General features: G+C 33.2%; 1 protein-coding gene across 2 annotated transcripts in view; it reads right to left on the reverse strand.

Annotated features, from left to right (window-relative positions):
* The window catches only part of EPHA7 (EPH receptor A7), a 169518-nt gene that overhangs the window by 87284 nt on the left and 64311 nt on the right, over window positions 1–17923 (reverse strand). The window lies entirely within an intron of this gene.

The raw sequence follows: 17923 nt of genomic DNA on the forward strand, positions 1-17923 counted from the left end.
TCATGTTCTCCCCTCTTGCTCTTATTTTTAAGGTCTCCTTCACATCTTTTGGCTTCTTAATTCTTGGGCGCCCCCCTCCTCCCTGCCCCACCAATAGTTTGAAGTAATCTATATGGGATATGTGTGCAAGAATGTGTATTCAAGGGCTCATTTTCTAGCCAACAGAGAAAGAACCAACGGAAAAGTAGAAAGCAATCAAACTATTAAACGAGAGAACACTTGTCAGGTATCGGTAAGCCCTTACAGAGTTACAAAAGAGTGACCCTTTACCACATCTGAAACATAAAAACTCAACTTTCTCTCTCCATTGGTATTTCAATAAATCACATTTCTCCTGCTCTCAGTTTGCCAAAAGTAGGCTTATGTTTCAAATATAGATGTTCCCAAACATTTAAGATTTAATCAAAGTTATACATCTGAATATTAAATAATAATCAAAAGAAAGTCATTTAAAAGTTTTTCTTATGAGGTAACAGAGACAGATAGCAAATTATCTTTTAAAAATTTAACTGAAAATTATTGATCTTCAGAATTTTTTCAATTTGTTGCTATAAAATCATTCTCTTCCAACTTTATACTAATTTACCCTTCAAAATACAATATAAATCAAGTCCAATAGAAGAGGTTCTGTATTCTGATAGATCAGTAAAGAAAAATATATATAGTTATGAGACCTATCTATATGCCTAGAGAATTTATGTTAAATTAAAATTAAGTAAATATTAGTCTTTATATAATACATATACTTACACACATAGTACCACAAGGTGCCAAATATCTGACAACCCTAAATTTAAAAAATAGGGATAAAATATAACATTAATACTTAGCATCATTTTCTAAAAGTATAACAATATGAAGACTGGCAATAGAAATAGTTTCTAAATTTCGTGTGACTTTCTTAAGAATTCAAGGTTCATTTTAAAAAATTGATTATACCTAATACACCTCTTATGACTTCCTGGAATTCTCTGAATTGTGATGTTTTTCCCAGAAATGTTTTTAGAAATGTCTTCACTTTTGTAGTCTTGTCTATTGAGAGGGCTACATATTGTGAAAATGAAGTCAACATTAATTTGTATTATCATCAGCAGGATTTTGTTAATTTTGCCAAGACTGTGCTTTGCCACAGCTAAATTTATAGCACAGCTGTTCAAAATTGCATTCCAGTATATCAACACCACCAACAGTCAACCACAAAGTGTTTTTATTTTATAAAACGCTTTTTTGTGTATTGCTTCATGTGATACTAAGATTAACTAGTAAGATATAAAGACTGTATTAATTGCCCAAGGTCAAAAAGCAAGTTGTTTCAACTTGGACTCAAACATTCTTATTATAAATCCAGTGTTCTAGGTCCAACTTGTCTGATATATTTAAGTCTATCTTTCTACACATGCATTATTATATAGACACTGATTTCATTTTGATATAGGTAAATAATCTGCTCAGCTCAGTATGTTTATTGATTATGCAAAGAGCTTAAGCAATACATATTTTTGGCAAGTCAATACACTGAATAAAATCTACATCTAAGAATATATCAGAGAAAAGCAAAATAACTCAAATGGAATGTTTCTGGTTAGCAAACCAGTTGCCTCTATTGGTTCACTACATGATGCTAAACAGTCTCTTTTGTTTAAGTTTCAATTTCTTGATCTGTAAACATTAAATTAATTATATTTCTTACACTCATAATTCAAAATGATGTTACAGGAAACAATAACAATTACTGAAAAATATAAACTCTCATGATTCAGAAATGCCAAAAAGAAACTAAATGTAGAAACAGATATTAAAAAGCCATAAACTGTTTGTTTATTAATATTTAAGAGGAAATATATCTATGTAAGAAATAAATATACCTAATTATTACAGACAGTATATGTTAATAATATAGTCACAAATCAAATAACTCCTTTAAAAATGTCTGATTTGAATTTATTCATACAACATAATATATACATATCTGGGTGTGCATGCACCCATACATATGTGTTAGCATGAACAATTTACTGAGGAATTCACAACAGTAAACCATTTAGTAATGAATATTTCTGGCCAATTTAAATTGTGAGTGAAGCTATATGATAGCTTATAAGCAATTATTATGAACATATTTAATCAAAAAGTATTAGATTAAATTATTGCATCTTCATTTGAGAAATATTATGGATGGTAAATTATTTTTTAAGTAGGCTTCATCCCAGTGTGGAGCCCATTCTGGGGCTTGAACTCATGACCCTGAGATCAAGACCTGAGCTGAGATGAAGAGTCAGACCCTTAACTGATTGAGCCACCCAAACATCCTTGGATGGTAAAACATTTCTGTATATCTTGCAATGAAACTACTGTGGAAAAATAAATATGAAAAGAGAAACCAATACTCAGATAAAGAAATACAAGGCAATTTTTACAAAGTGATGTCAAACGTATTAGGGATCCATTTTTCATACATATTACATTAATATGTGTTCAATTATTTGCCTTAAAACAAAGAGTCAAATTAAAGTTACATGTTGAGAAATTTTGCTAAAGTAAAGCTAGATTTTATTTGTGTAGAGTTTAGTTGATAATTAAATACTTATAAAATCAATCATAGCCTATAATCTTGTAAAAATACAGGTCAGGAATTTGGGAGTGAGGTCAGGGCTAGCAGAGACTTATGGAGTTAACTGTATAGAGGTGATAGCAGAAGCTGGAGAAGTATCCTCAGTATCATCAGTCCAAATTTTCCAAAATATCTTACCTTGTAAATGTTTTAACCTATTCAGACTACTAAAGATTGGACACCTTCTGTTCTGTTACTCAGGCAATCTCTGGTTTAAAATATTGTCAGATATTTAGATCACTTTCAAACAGACAGCTAATCGATTTACACTGTATTTCAACTTGATTTTCAAGGAGCTGCCAGAGTTTTTTTAAAATGCCTTCAGAGTAGAGAAATAAAACTACATATACATACATATATAGTAGTAGTTTTATAATTAGTTATAAATACATAGTTATATTATAATACATTATAAATATATAGCTATAATTATATATAGTTAATTGTATGTATAGTATATATAATTAACATATTTTCCAAATTAGAAAATCATAAAACACTTAATGTGTTTTTGCACTAGATTATTAAACAAGACTGTAACAAAAGGACAAATTATGTATGTCAGAATAATTGGCTGTGTATGTGTATAAACTAAGTTGGTAAGATCATTGAACTTTGGCATTAATCGGTATAATGGAAGGAATGAGAATCATCAAAATCAAAACACAGGTAAAACATAAAAGGCAAGCTGTCTATTAACTCAGAATAAATAAAATTGTAGAAAATAGAGTATATGATTGAATATAAAGCAGGATAATTTTGATTCTAATTTTGTAACCATCTTTTAACCCAAATATTCACCTAAATTGATACAAATCCTTCAAATCCTTTATTTTTTATTTTTATTTATTTATTTATTTATTTATTTATTTATTTATTTATTTTTTGCTTAAGTTTAGGTGATAACTGTGGCAAATTGATATTAGCAGATTGATACAGATGTTAGCTACAGTTAACAATTTAATATATACATCCCACAAACAAAATGACAGGCAGATTGGCTATACCTCGAAGGGAAGGTTTTCACGATTACAACAATCTATAGGCTTCATTGACTATGGAAGTGTACTTGTGATGCCAAATATAATTTAATCACAGTATCTAAGAAAAAAGCTTCTGAGACACGGTTCTAGGATTTGGAAGGCCCCAGACCTTCTTCAGGGTCTGCCTGGTTAAAAAGACCCAAGACCCATTCAAGCACACATAATTCAGGAGGCCTGCCTGCCAGCAATAAAGGCCGAAATTGGATACTTGGTGAGATTAATTACCTAGATAGGGCTTGATAATGCAAGTCAAATGGGAATGTAATTAAAGTGCACCTTCCATGAAAATTATTCATTGCTGATGGATCAGGTGACAGATAAATCAAAAGGCATTTTAAAAAAGACTACAGGTTAACTTGAAGCAGGTCTTTCCTCTTTATGAAACTCTGCAATTGCAGGTGTGGAATTCACTCTTGCTGTCTTATCCTCACCATGATACCATAAGACAAAAAAGCATATTGTAATGCAACCTATTAGAAACAGAAGCCAATAGAAAAACCATTAGGATCGCAGTTACAAACAAAAGGTCAGCTAGACTGGAACCAGTTGGCTGGCAGATTTCAGAAGAGAGTATCACTCTATGTTCATACTATAATGGGGATTGCAACCATAAAAGAACAAGTGATGAATTAATAAGTTGACTAGTCCCCAGGGCGCAATTCTTACAGATGAAAGGCATGCTGGGGTAATCAAACAGAGTTATAAATTAGATAAATCGAATGGCATAAGAAGTATTTTACATCATCATTATTAAATAAAGTCTTCCTGGATGTGTTGTTAATTCTTTACTGTCAATACATTTATTTACAGTCTAAGAACAATAAAAAACAGTGTTTTATAACAACGGCAGGGTAATTTCAGTTACCCAGAGGGATACTAAATCTAATTTCTCTGTTGAGTTCTTTTAGATGTGTTTATTATACACCTAAGAGAAGATAGGTGAAACAAAATGTCCAATTAAATGTTAGTTATTGGAAAATATGGCTTTATATGTTACTCATTTGCTTGCTGAAACTAATGAACATACCTTGCTTTTATTGACCTGTTTAAAGAAAATGCACAAAAGTGTTCTTGCATGCAAGAATAAACTTAATGCTGAACAGGAATACTATGTCGTCTAGTAGATGGCTTATGAAATTCACAAAAAAAAGACAATCAATGTCAGAAAAAAAAAAACATCAAAAAACTTGAACAACCTTTGCCTATGGAAATCTTTAATAACAATGTAGATATTGATCTATTACTACACACCTTCAAATAACTATGTAACTTTTCCAAAAATTCCCACTGTATATATTTTTTTAACTTGAAAAAAGACAAAATTTGAGTTGAAATTCCCCTCAATAATCTATCCATCTCAATAGCACATAAATATCCTTCAAATTAAAAGACAACCAAAAATAATGAAAAACTATTGTGCACTATTACCTATAGGCAATTAAGAGGCTCATCACAAATACTCTAACCTAATTATAATAAAGTATTTATTTCTAAACTTGTTTTCAATAAAAATAAATTTTATATAGCAGGTCTCTCCACATGTCTAAAATTCAGAAGTAGGAAAATTCATGGGCAAACACACAATAAAATTTTAGATATGTAAATTTGATACACAGGACCTGCTTGTGTTTGAAGTGCCATAGGTTAATGTATAAAAAAATACATCTGTCAAAGAATTATCTGTTTGTAGTCCTCCATTCCTAAAGGTTACTGATTAAAATTGAAAATAGGCATGGCAAATACCCAAACATTTTATCAGAAGACACTGCTTTTTACATTCCCTGCAGATGCCAGTAAGTAACTTAATCCCAACCCAACTATAAAGTAAACTGTTCATGATTTGTCAGATTATCTGATGCTTGTCCAGAAAAATAGCCTGAAAAAAGAGTCACCAGGACACTATAATTAAGATCCATTCATCCATTTCATCCTGGAATTGAAGAAAATAACAAAACATCAAAGTCATCAGACAGCAATCTAAAGAAGGTCAGTTAGTATCTTTTCAAACATAACACCAGGATTTAATGCACCAGGTGTGCTAGAAGTAACTTGCAAATCATAATAATATCCAAGGTTGGCTGAAATAGCATTATGGCTTCCTGTTCTTTGTTTACGTCATTCTTAAATATAAAGGATATATGATTAAAAATAAAAGGTAAAGTCTTAGTATTAATATACTGAAGATAGCAAGAGTAATGTTTCCAAACTTTTAGGTGGATCTTCTACTTTTCTATAGCTGAGTTCATGATAGGGGGCATAATTTAAAATGTCTGGGAGGAGGAAACTAGGAAGAGAAAGAAATGTGAAAACAAAAGCATAACATAAAATATAACTATATATATATATACACACACACACACACACACATATATATACACATATATAAAACTACATATACTATATACATATACACAGTAAGAGACACAGTCTTTATGAGATGTGTGTAGTCATTTGACTTTATAACAATATTTCATATTAAGAATGACAATAAAGATATTACAAGAAGCAGTGTTATAAACACATAGTTTACGGAATTAACATCTTTCCTTTTATGACCTCTACTGAGATTATCAGGTTCTCAACAATGACATTTATGTGAGGCTAAATTTGGGTTCTTAGTGATGTCAGAGATGTGCGAAAATAGGATGAGATGTCAGAACAAGGAGAAAACAAGGTTATGATAATGTATTAGAACAGAACAAAGGCGGTAATTTTTTTCCAAACAAAATTCAGACTCATGATCTATCTTAGACTCTTTACCAGTCTGATAAATGTTGTATGAAATCAGCATAAAAAGTATCTATTACAATTCAATTCAGCCAACATTCAGCACTTACAGCACATATGCCATAATGTTACGCTTTGTTTTCAACCATGACAAATATGATTATGACATTTTCTACTCCAAGTTGTCTATCAAAATTGTTTCTCATGGCTCAAAATTGTCAAATCCAATGGACTTTCTTCTGTCTTCATTGCATTGACCTCCTGTGACATTTGATTCTATGATTAACTGACTTGGAAAATATCCCTTCCTTTGGTTACTGTGACAGCCCTCCTATCCAACTGGCCTGGGTAAAAAGGTTTTTGGTCTTCATCCCATTGTTTTGATATTCTGCCAGCTCCTGTTGATATTCTCAAAACTTCTCTCTCAAACTTTATATATTATAGCTCTACCTCCTCTGCCCCGAAATAGGCCATTCATTAACTTGCCCTCTATAGGTTTATGATTGCCAAATTTGTAACATTTAGGCTCCCCTACCATTTCAACACTCTTAGGAATATATATGTGTTCATAAAGTGTACAAAGTTAAAAAGTGCATACAGTTAAAACCGTCTATATACATGTCTATACCCATAAATACGTCACATTACATGATACAGCTTGATGTAACAGGAGCTAAAGGTGTTAGGTTTAAGTGTATTAGTAACATTTGAATAAACTCGTCATTAGTGATATGGTTTAACCAGTATCTCTGAATTTTATTACTATATATGATTGCCATTATGAATGCTATGCTCAGACAATGTTCCACATCTTTCTATATGCTGAAGTTAATGATCAAATATTATTTAAAATTGGTACACTAATTATCTGATGTCAACATGCTATGGATAATTAAGAACTGTGTGCATTTAAGCTATGATAATTGTTTTTCACAGCTCTTTTCTAGCCCCTGTGTTTTAAACAAGCCAAGCAGCTACAGGACTGCAAGTACATCTCCTGCCCGTACTTTGTCATAGGACAGACATCATCTACTCTGCCTTCTCCCTGATTAATTTCGTGGGGTTGTAGCAATTATCTCTCCTGTGTGACAGACCTCTTTGTAAATGAAATGTAAGAAATTTGGATAATTTTTTCCTGGTTTTTACCCCTTGATTGATCCTTGTTTCTTGCTTACAATGTATAAAGGGAACTGAAGTCATAAAGCAGTTGGAACGAAAACAAGTACCAATTGGGCTTCTGCAGTGGTAATCAACACATCTGAAAACAAGACCTTGGTGGTGTTCTTTCTTTTACCCTATTACTTAGATCACTTGGTTAAAACCGTTAATGATCCTCTTGGATCAATGTCTTTTGCTTGTAGCTCTAATTTACTGCATCGGATGATTAGTACAGATGTTTTTGTGGATGGCTCTGCATCATTCCACCAGATTGCTTGTCTGAATCAAATTTGCTTCAATTCATCACCAATGAAGCAAAGAATAAAATAATCAACATTTACTTTCTCTTAACACTGGTACCAAAAATAGAACAACTAAACGCTTGTCAATTTAAAGACTATCTCTTACCTTTTACAAAGCTATGTCCCTTAGCTTATCCAGGGCATAAAATGGTATATATGGTTGGGGGTGGCAGAGTGTAGGAAATGGAAGTGCAGGGAACCAAAACCTGTACTTCAAATTAATGAGCCCAGGTTTATTTTTTTAATTGAGGTCAATTGACATACAACATTATATTAGTTTGATCACCAAATTTGTATCATCATCATCATAATCCTCTTCCTCATCATCACCAATGCACATTATGTGTATTCACCTATATATGAATAATGTATAAAATTACCAGCCACTGGCTTTTCATTCTCTGAAATGCAGCTTATTGATTTCTTGCTCATGTGTGTACATATATATATATATATATATATATATTTTTTTTTTTTTTTTGAAACTGTCTTCACAGTGCTATTCCTTTAATAACACTTCGGGGAAATGATTGAGATAGTATGCTCCATAAGAACTAAGCAAACAACTCACAGATCAAAACCTTTTTGTACGGTGGAACAATACCAGGTAAATAAGGTAACCAGTTCTGAGAATTAATTAAAAATCACTTCCTGATTCAATACATGTAAAAAATCCTTTACAAATGTGTTGATTTGTGTTCTTAGCATAGTAATCCTCCTATATACATATGTTTTGCTGTTTTATTATTTATAATTGTATAATACCTCCAGAAAAAGAGATTGAATTCAATATATATTGACCTGGGGTTGTACTTTGTAAAAAATTTTGCATGTTTTACTTCAGTCTCTGGTGTTAACTTATTTTTTTGTATTTTTTTCCTGTTAAAATTAAAGAGTAGGTGGTCTGGTTAGTCACATTTCAGTCAAAACAGATTTTCTATATCTCACTTGAACAAACTTCTTAACTTTAAAAGTAAAGTACTATTTCTTTATAAATATAGTCTAGTGAATGCATTTTCAATTCTCTACAATCTCCACTCAATAAACTAACAGTAGCAAAATAAAGGACCTCCTTTTAAGGGCAAGACATATAATAAGAATTACTTTACATAATTCTATCATTATCTACTATTCCAGGACAATGATCCTAATGGGCAGTCATATATTTTGTTGAAGAGTCTATTTAGAGAAGCTTAAATTTAACAAGTTACAAATTTTAATCTCCAAAATATGGTGATAAAAACCTTTTCACTAGAAAATCTTGAAACAGCACTCACTTCTTAATCATGTAGAAATTGCTAGTTTAAAATTGCCAAGAATTTGGCAAACTTGTTCAAGCTTGAAAATCCAGGGACAAACCACATGACTTACTTTATATAGAATGTTCTGCTACCATGAAAGTAGCACCTTCTATAATTTGTAAGATAATGAGTTGGCTCTGTTTAAAAAAAAAAAAAAAACAAACCGTCCAAGATGTCAGGAGCAAAATATTACCATTGGTCTTTCTGGCACTTACCAATGCACTGCACTAAATAAGTTTTAGTGCCTATTTGAGGGGGACGGGGAATCACAGAAATGAATAAAATTCCTACAACTCCCATTCCTTTCCCCAACCACAAAAGTATGCATGCCCGTCCTCATGCACATGGAAAATAAATACTTTCCTTCAACATAATAGGATAGAACTAAATTATGTCAGGGATGGATATTTGTGTTAGCCTGTTCAGACTGCTGTAACACCAAAGACTGGGTGTCTTAAAAGAAAACAAAACAAAACAAAAACAGAAATTTATAAAACAAACATAACAAAAATAAATTTATTATCTCATAATTCTGGAGGTGGGGAGCCCCAGATCAAAGTCCAGCAAGATTCAGATTCTGATGAGACCTCTCCTCCTCACTTGCAGATGGCCACCTTCTCACTAGGTCCTCACGTGGTCTTTCCTCAGTGAATGTCAATGGGGAGAGAGCAAGCTCACTGGTGTCTCTTCTTATAAGGACACTAACCCTATCAGGATCAGGGCCCCAACCATAGGACTTCATGTACCCTTAATTAACTTCCTATAGTCCCTGTCTTCAAATACAGTTATACTAGGGGTCAGAGCTTCCACACATGCATTTAGAGGTGGACACAATTCAATCCATGACAGTGTTATAACCGAGTTATCACACAAATTAACTCATTCTTCTCAGATGCTTAAATATCATTATCCACAACAGCAAAACTGAGATCAAAGAATTTAAGAAATGATTAAGCTATATTAAATTGAAAATATGAAAGGCTACTTAAACTTTGTATTAGGTTTCTTTCATATGTTTACAAAGAATCCTTCCATTCAAGAGCCTGCAGATCAAACTTGTTAACCTCAACCTAACATCAACGTAAGCAAAATAGTTCATTACAAATATTTATAAAATCAGAAAAGGGTGGATTTGATAACTCCTACAGACACTGGGACAGAAAGCATGGGGGTGGTGAGAAGGTAAAGATGTGGGATTGAGAATACAGGTTGTTTAGGGACATTTCCTTACATATATTTTAACTGAGAAAATTCATAGAATAGCTATGTCACATAGTCTCAAAATGTCACAAAACTACAAAAAGGAGAAGATATTAAAATAAGTTCTGAAAAGCTTGTGTTGTATACTAAGCAGTCCTAAGCACTAACAAAAAAGATCTCAAATCTTGGTCTCTGCCTGTGCTTCGAGGTTATGTTGAAAGAAAAAAAAAATAATTATATTTTCAGGAGATTTTCTAAACATGAAGAATTACAAAAGTTTTCAAATATAAAGGTTAATTATAGCTTAATATTTTAAAATAAGACTACTTTAAGCTTTTGTTCTAAATCTCTACTTAAATATCAAGTTTGTGGCTGTGAAGTCGTTTTAAGATTTTATTTTATTTTAAAAAATGCTTAATGTTTATTTATTTAAAAAAAATTTTTAATGTCTATTTATTTTTGAGACAGAATAAGACAGAGCATGAACGGGGGAGGGTCAGAGAGAGAGGGAGACACAAAATCTGAAGCAGGCTTCAGGCTCTAGGATGTCAGCACAGAGCCTGATGTGGGGCTCGAACTCATGGACTGTGATATCATGACCTGACCTTAAGTCGGACGCTTAACTGACTGAGCCACCTAGGTGCCCCAATGTTTGTTTATTTTTGAGAGAGAGAGAAAGATGGAGTGAGAGTGGGAAAGGGGCAGAGAGAGAGGGAGACATAGAATCTGAAGCAGTCTCCAGGCTCTGAGCTGTCAGCACAGAGCCTGACTCAGGGCTTGAACCCATGAACTGCAAGATCATGACCCAAGCTGAAGTCAGACGTTTAGCCAGCTAAGCCACCCTTATTTTAAGATTTTAAATAAATCTAGAGTTTTAAGACCAAATCACAAAAATTTTGTATTTGAAATCATGACCTTATATATTCAGTGGATAATTTAAATAAAATTACATTGAATTTCAATTTAACTAACTCTTTAGATATTAATCTTGATAATCTTAGAAAGTATCTTTTCACATTATGATATGCAAAGAATTTAAGTATTTAATTCAACATATTTACTAAGCATGTATCCTGGGCACAACTGGTTACAGGAGCTACAGAATAAGACCAAAGATGTTACTATTTTCTTACACTGTGAAGTCTAACGGGAAAGACAAACATTTCATGGATAATATGTGAAAAATATGATGAAAAAAATGCATGAAATAGTCACTGTAAGACCATATCACAGAAAGATGTAATTCTCACCTAAATTTTCATTGTAAGTTTGGGATGTGAAGATCCTGGGTAGGCATATGAGTCTTTACATGTAAAGTGGTCACCATATACTAAGTACTCAAGAAGTCCTAGGTCAGTATCAATGCCAATATGGTTGCCAATTTTATTAAAACAGTATCCAAAAAAATATTTCTTTATTTATATGTTTTAATTATTGATAGCCACTAAGAAAGACTGTAAATGTATCTACATGTATATTTTTAAGTTAATGGTGTCAAAAATATTTAAACTTTAAAGAATTAAATTTCAATATAGTCTAAGATTCCTACCTGCATGATTCTAAAATATCATGGCCTAAGGTATGAATTAGCATGACTGAATTGTTTTCTGGTTTTTGGACACATCAAGTTTATAAAATAACTGGAAACAAGGGTCCCTGGGTGGCTCAGTTGGTTAAGTCAAGGATCCCTGGGTGGCTCAGTTTGGCTCAGGTCATGATTTCATGGTTTGTGAGTTCAAGCCCCATATTGATCTCTGTGCTGACTGCTCAGAGTTTGCTTCTGATTCTGTGTCCCTCTGTGTCTGCCCCTCCCCAAATCTCTCTCTCTCTCTCTCTCTCTCAGAAATAAATAAAAAAAAAAACTTAAAAAAATTTTTTAAATAACTGGAAACATTACAGAAATGTGTATTTTGAGTGATTTACTATTAAATCTTATTCAGTTGATTTTTCTCCTACAGTGTACATAAGCATGTGTATGTATGTTTTAACAAAATTAACACTATTTCGACAAAATGTTTTGTGGGTAGTGGCAGTGTTTCTTTGTCTGTGTTTTATCTCATCTCACTGGATGGAGACTGCTGCATTTCATATTACTCAATATTATAATCAGTATATTCTCTCAAACAAGGAAATATATTCTCTTAACATCTTTTTCCCTTAAAATACAAACTTAGCTTATGAATTCCAAAGAAATATCAGAGTGTATAAACTTAATAGGAGAAATTTATTTTTGCTTAAAGGACACATAACTTGATGGCTTACCATTTTAAATCATTGAGAATAGATGATCTGAGTTAATGTATGAGGAAAATAGTCATAGTTGAGTCACATTAATAAATGTAAGTGAAGATATTTCTGACAAATACAGGAAATGACTTTTGATACTGTCTCTTTTTTGTATAATTTTGCTTATTATAATGTTATATAACTCTATGGTTATATTTCATTTTGGACATTATATAAACATTACAAATCTAAATAAAGAGAATACCAAAGCCAATGTTAATTTTGACAGAGATAAAAGATCTGGGCATTTGAAAACATAAGAGAAATTAGTCACATTAAGATATGCAGGGATATTTTTTAAGTTTCTTAAAGAAGGGAAATAGGGGCGCCTGGGTGGCGCAGTCGGTTAAGCGTCCGACTTCAGCCAGGTCACGATCTCGCGGTCCGTGAGTTCGAGCCCCGCGTCAGGCTCTGGGCTGATGGCTCGGAGCCTGGAGCCTGTTTCCGATTCTGTGTCTCCCTCTCTCTCTGCCCCTCCCCCGTTCATGCTCTGTCTCTCTCTGTCCCAAAAATAAATAAAAAAAAAAAAAAAAAAAAAAAAAAACGTTGAAAGAAGGGAAATAAAATCATAGCCAGAAGGCAAGTGTTACAGTAACCAATGTTGTATTTGTTACTAAGAGACTATATTTGTTAATAATATCCTCAGGAAATAACACTTCTTAGTAGGTTCCTTTTTCATTGAAGAGTAATTTATCACCACACCATTAAAATAATATGCAAATTCCCATGTAAAGGATTGTAGTAGTCCATGATAAGATTACATAACACTTAATAATTCTCGGTAAGCAGTGTATTTGACTGCAATAATCTGGGATGCTCTGATGGGCTGCCTACATTCTCCTCAGTGAAGGACTGAAGAATTTATTTGCTCAGATGCTGAGATGGCTGCTAAAAAGCAGACCTCAGTTCCCTGCTCTACTTTACAATTGCCTTGTCTGAAAAATGACACCTTGCTCCTTTGTAGGCTCCTTCCCATAGTCATGTTTGGACGACAACGAGGTATAAAGGCCTGCCACTCTTTCTTCAGCTCTGGACAATATATGAAGGTCCCTTACGGGTGGAGAGCTCCCCATGGAGTTGGCTGAGGAGTTCCACTGAGACTGCATCAAAGCTCAGCTTCCCCTCTGCTCCAGTTTTGCTCCCTTCCTGTCTCTTCCTAAGGCAGTGATCCCAATTGCATGCCCTCATACATACAATTCCTGCACAGTAGTCCCTGTCTAAGTGTATGCTTCCTGGTGAGCCCAACATGGGAAATTATATCCTCTTTCAAGAGGTGACAGTTTGCATCTTTAATTCCTACCCAGTGTTTTCGACAGCATTCTAACAATTATCAATCCCGTTAAAATTACAGTACCTTTATATGTAATACTCAGCTATGAATTACTCCATAATTTCAATCAACAACGTACTGCACAATGTATAGTATGTATTGAATTTAGACAGTCCATTTAGTGATGGGCATAAGATGGGCTGTTAGAGGCCTTATGTCCCAAACCTCTCTTTACTTAGTACAATTCCATGAGTTCAAAGAAGTGATTCAGTTTTAACACTCTTTTCATGTGCATTTTATATGTGAAAAGTGCCATAAACATAATAAGTGTTCAGTAATGAGTCACTCTTAATATTAGTTCTATGATTATAATCGTTATAGTACCATAACACACGTTTTTATTTTAAAAATATAACTGATAATAAACTAAAGGCTCAATTTTTATCGCATGAGGAGTCAAATAGCATGATACTGTTTCAGGAGAAAATTCAATTTCAAAGAGCTGAAGTAACTCATCTAAAATTCAGTAATTATGTCATTGAATATCAAATCCTATTCCTTTTCCATTCATGTCTCGATGCTTTCATTCTTGTAAAATCATTTAACTTTTCTTATGTACGACTGGTTTCCTCATCAGAATTAAGTGCACAACATCCGTTGTACAGCTGGCATACAGAAAGAATTGTGTTACATGGTAAAGGTACAGATGAACACAGCACAATCACTTGCTTGAAGAATAATTGCAGAGTTCCTTAAATCTCTTTGGGGGGTAAGATCACATATATTATAATTTTGTATTGCTTTGAAAATGGTCTAATTGTTTTAAGTGCTCCCACAGTGAACTGAGGTATTATAAAAAGAGAAAATAATTTTAGGGTGACCTATTTTTATGAACTTTCATACTTTTGCAGACCATTTTTGTATTAATGTACTTGGTCTGTAGAAGAAATGTAGTGGCACTGATTATGTTTTAATCGGGGAGGCCCTCTTGAGGGCTTAGAAAATGATTCACTTGTCCTCCTGGTAAAATCATATCCGCCCCAAAGTTCTAGACTGACTAACTTATTTTCTGTGAGGACTCCCCCTCTCTGCAGATAGAATGGATCATTCCTTCATTGAGGTTTCAGTGTTTTGTTCCTAATATTCTACAGCAGGCATCACATTATATTCAAGTGTTCTGTCATATTAGGTATGTAACTAAATATATCCGCTACAATATGGGCTCCTCATAAGGACAGGACCAATCTTTACCTACTGTTTGATACACACTACTTAGTAGAGTTGGCTGAGTTAATATTTAAAAAGTAGCATTTAAATAGTCAGCTCTTAAGAACACTGATGTAATTATTAAGACCATTTTTGTTTAAGAGAACCTTCCAATGTAAGGAAGAATAAGGATCATAAGACCATAGATGAAATGCATGTGCTTTCCCCCTCACTTAGAGATTTTTAACATATCTCTGACATACATAAGCCTGACATGTGAGACTTCACCCTTAATAAGTAATACCATTCCTACAAAATAAAACAACAATGAAAGGCTCCTGGAGGGTGGCTCAATCGGTTAAGTGTCCTATTCTTGATTTTGGCTCAGGTCATCATCTCAAGATTCATGAGTTGGAGCCCGCCATTGGGCTCCAGACTGACAGCACAGAGCTTGCTTGGGATTCTCTCTCTCCCTCTGTCTCTGCTCCTCCCCTGCTCACCCATGCTCTTGCTCTCTCTCTCTTTCTCTCATTCTCTCCCTCTTTCTCTCTTAAAATAAATGTAAAACAAAAAAAGAAAAATATATATATATCAGCCAGTTTCTGGAGGTCATATGTTCCTGATAAATACAAAAATTATCTCTATATAAATATCATATATTATTCTCTATGCATTTCTCATCTTAAAGCTAATTATCGGTTTAAAGTAGAATCTCAGTCTTAAGATAACTTATGACTAGATAATAGTCACATTTTACACAGACAAAACAAAATTAATCTCTTCCTCCTCCAATGTTATAAAACATAAATGCCAATTCTGAGCCTCCAATAATTCCCCCCATACTGCAATAGATACAGAGTTTACTGTGCTTTGCCTTGACAGGTTCACAAAGATTTGTATAAAAAGAGGGTTAATTCAGCATCCATTTTGCTACAATACACTATGCTACAATAAAAAGTACTACAAAAAAAAAACCCTACTACAATGCACTAAAGTAATATTTTTATGACACTGAAGAGTTTTTAAGTTTTCTCTAATATTATCTAACAGGATAAGACAGGGGGGTAGGTATTCTTTTATCCCCATTTCAGTCATGTGGAACTTTAGTGATCTACCCAAGAGCATGTAACTCCTAAGTGGCAGGGGAGGGGCTGGAGCACAGATCTTTTAACACCAAACCTCCGACTCCCACCCTGAACAAAGCATAAGGGGACTTCAATGTACTCTCATTTCCACAAACACTGATAGGGGGTGTGGGGGAAACTTATGCTCCAGACTCCAAACTTAACAGAAAAGAAACTACAAAGTATATACACTACCTTTCACACACTGGCTAATAATTTTCCATTTTCACTCTATTCTTTCCCAGACACAAGCAGATTCTCCTACTACATCTTTTTATACTTGGTAGCAGTGGTTGCTGATGACGGGGATGACTGACCAGAGATCTAGATTTAAATTCATTATTGAAATGACTGCAGCATAAACCAGGTGGGAGGTGGTGCTGTTTAGTTAATAGAGAATGACAATTTCAAGGATCACTGCAGGTTTCCATGTGTAGTAATGAACAGGGGAAAAAATTCAAATCATTCTCCCCTTAGAAAGAACAAAAATATTAGCGATGGGGAACAGCAGGAAGTGGGTGTGCAAATTCAGTAGAGCAATAGTCACTAATATATTCTAAATTTCCTCTGTTAAAAAATACAGGAAACCTTCTACAATTACCACAGATCGTCTTGTTTAGATGCATTTCTTTTTGAAAAAGAATAGCTTTTTAATAAAAAAAAATAGCATAGCTTTTTTAAAAAAAAGCTAACTTTAAATTCATGAGGTTTTAGCATTTCAGATGTAGGAGAGACTAGGCAATTATGAATGAATATGTTAATATAAAAGTATGACCATAGTTTGCTTTTTAACTTTTTATATTTATTTCTTTAAAAAAAATTGAATAGCTTTATTGAGATATAATTTACGTACCAGAAGGTTTACTCATTTTAAGTGTACAATTCAGTATTTTTTTAGCATTTGTACAGAGCTCTGCAATCATCACAATCTAAATTTTGCAATCTAGTCTAATCTAAATTACCTTCCCCCATCAAACAAACAAACCTAGTTTGCCCTTAGCCAGAAGAGAATCAACACCCAAAGCCATTTTACCTAACAACTGAGATATTTGATTCAAGAATTTATGGGAAAATCTATGACCGATTTAGCCCATGCAGTATTAACCTGAAAAATTAAACAGCAGGTATTTAAAGAGCAAAAATACAGACCCCAAAAACAGACTATTTGGCGAACTCTATTTGTGGGATAAGCTCAACAACTTTGGGTAATATTCAAAAATAAATAAAAATGTCCCTTCTATACTTGATATCAGCAGGAATAAAAGAACTATTCTAGTTCAGCAGGCCCAAGAGTTGCTCTTAGTGGTTCCAAAGATAGCTCTAGTGTCACAATCATGAACCTAAAATGTTTCAAACCCACTCACTGTAAAGCTATGATGACAAATTTCAATATAAAGCAAAACAAGCAAAAATATCTGACAAAAGGATTTTGAAAGAATAGCAAATAGAGTCAGGGTAAATAAAAATGAATCAAACAAAATCAGTTAAATTAGTTATTTCTTTTGTCTAGTTTTTGGAAATTTCAAATTTTCTAGGTTGTTTTTCCTCCAGATTGCTGCTTTTACACAGGAGATCAGATTTGCAATAGCCTTTTAAATAAACATCAAAATGAAACTTTTAGAATAAGAACTCATTAATCTGTTCAAAATGGTAAGCATAAAACCAGATGCCTAGTTTTCATTCTGCAGATATAAT

Source organism: Panthera tigris, chromosome B2 (assembly GCF_018350195.1).
Source record: "Panthera tigris isolate Pti1 chromosome B2, P.tigris_Pti1_mat1.1, whole genome shotgun sequence".
Taxonomy (NCBI): Eukaryota; Metazoa; Chordata; class Mammalia; order Carnivora; family Felidae; genus Panthera; species Panthera tigris.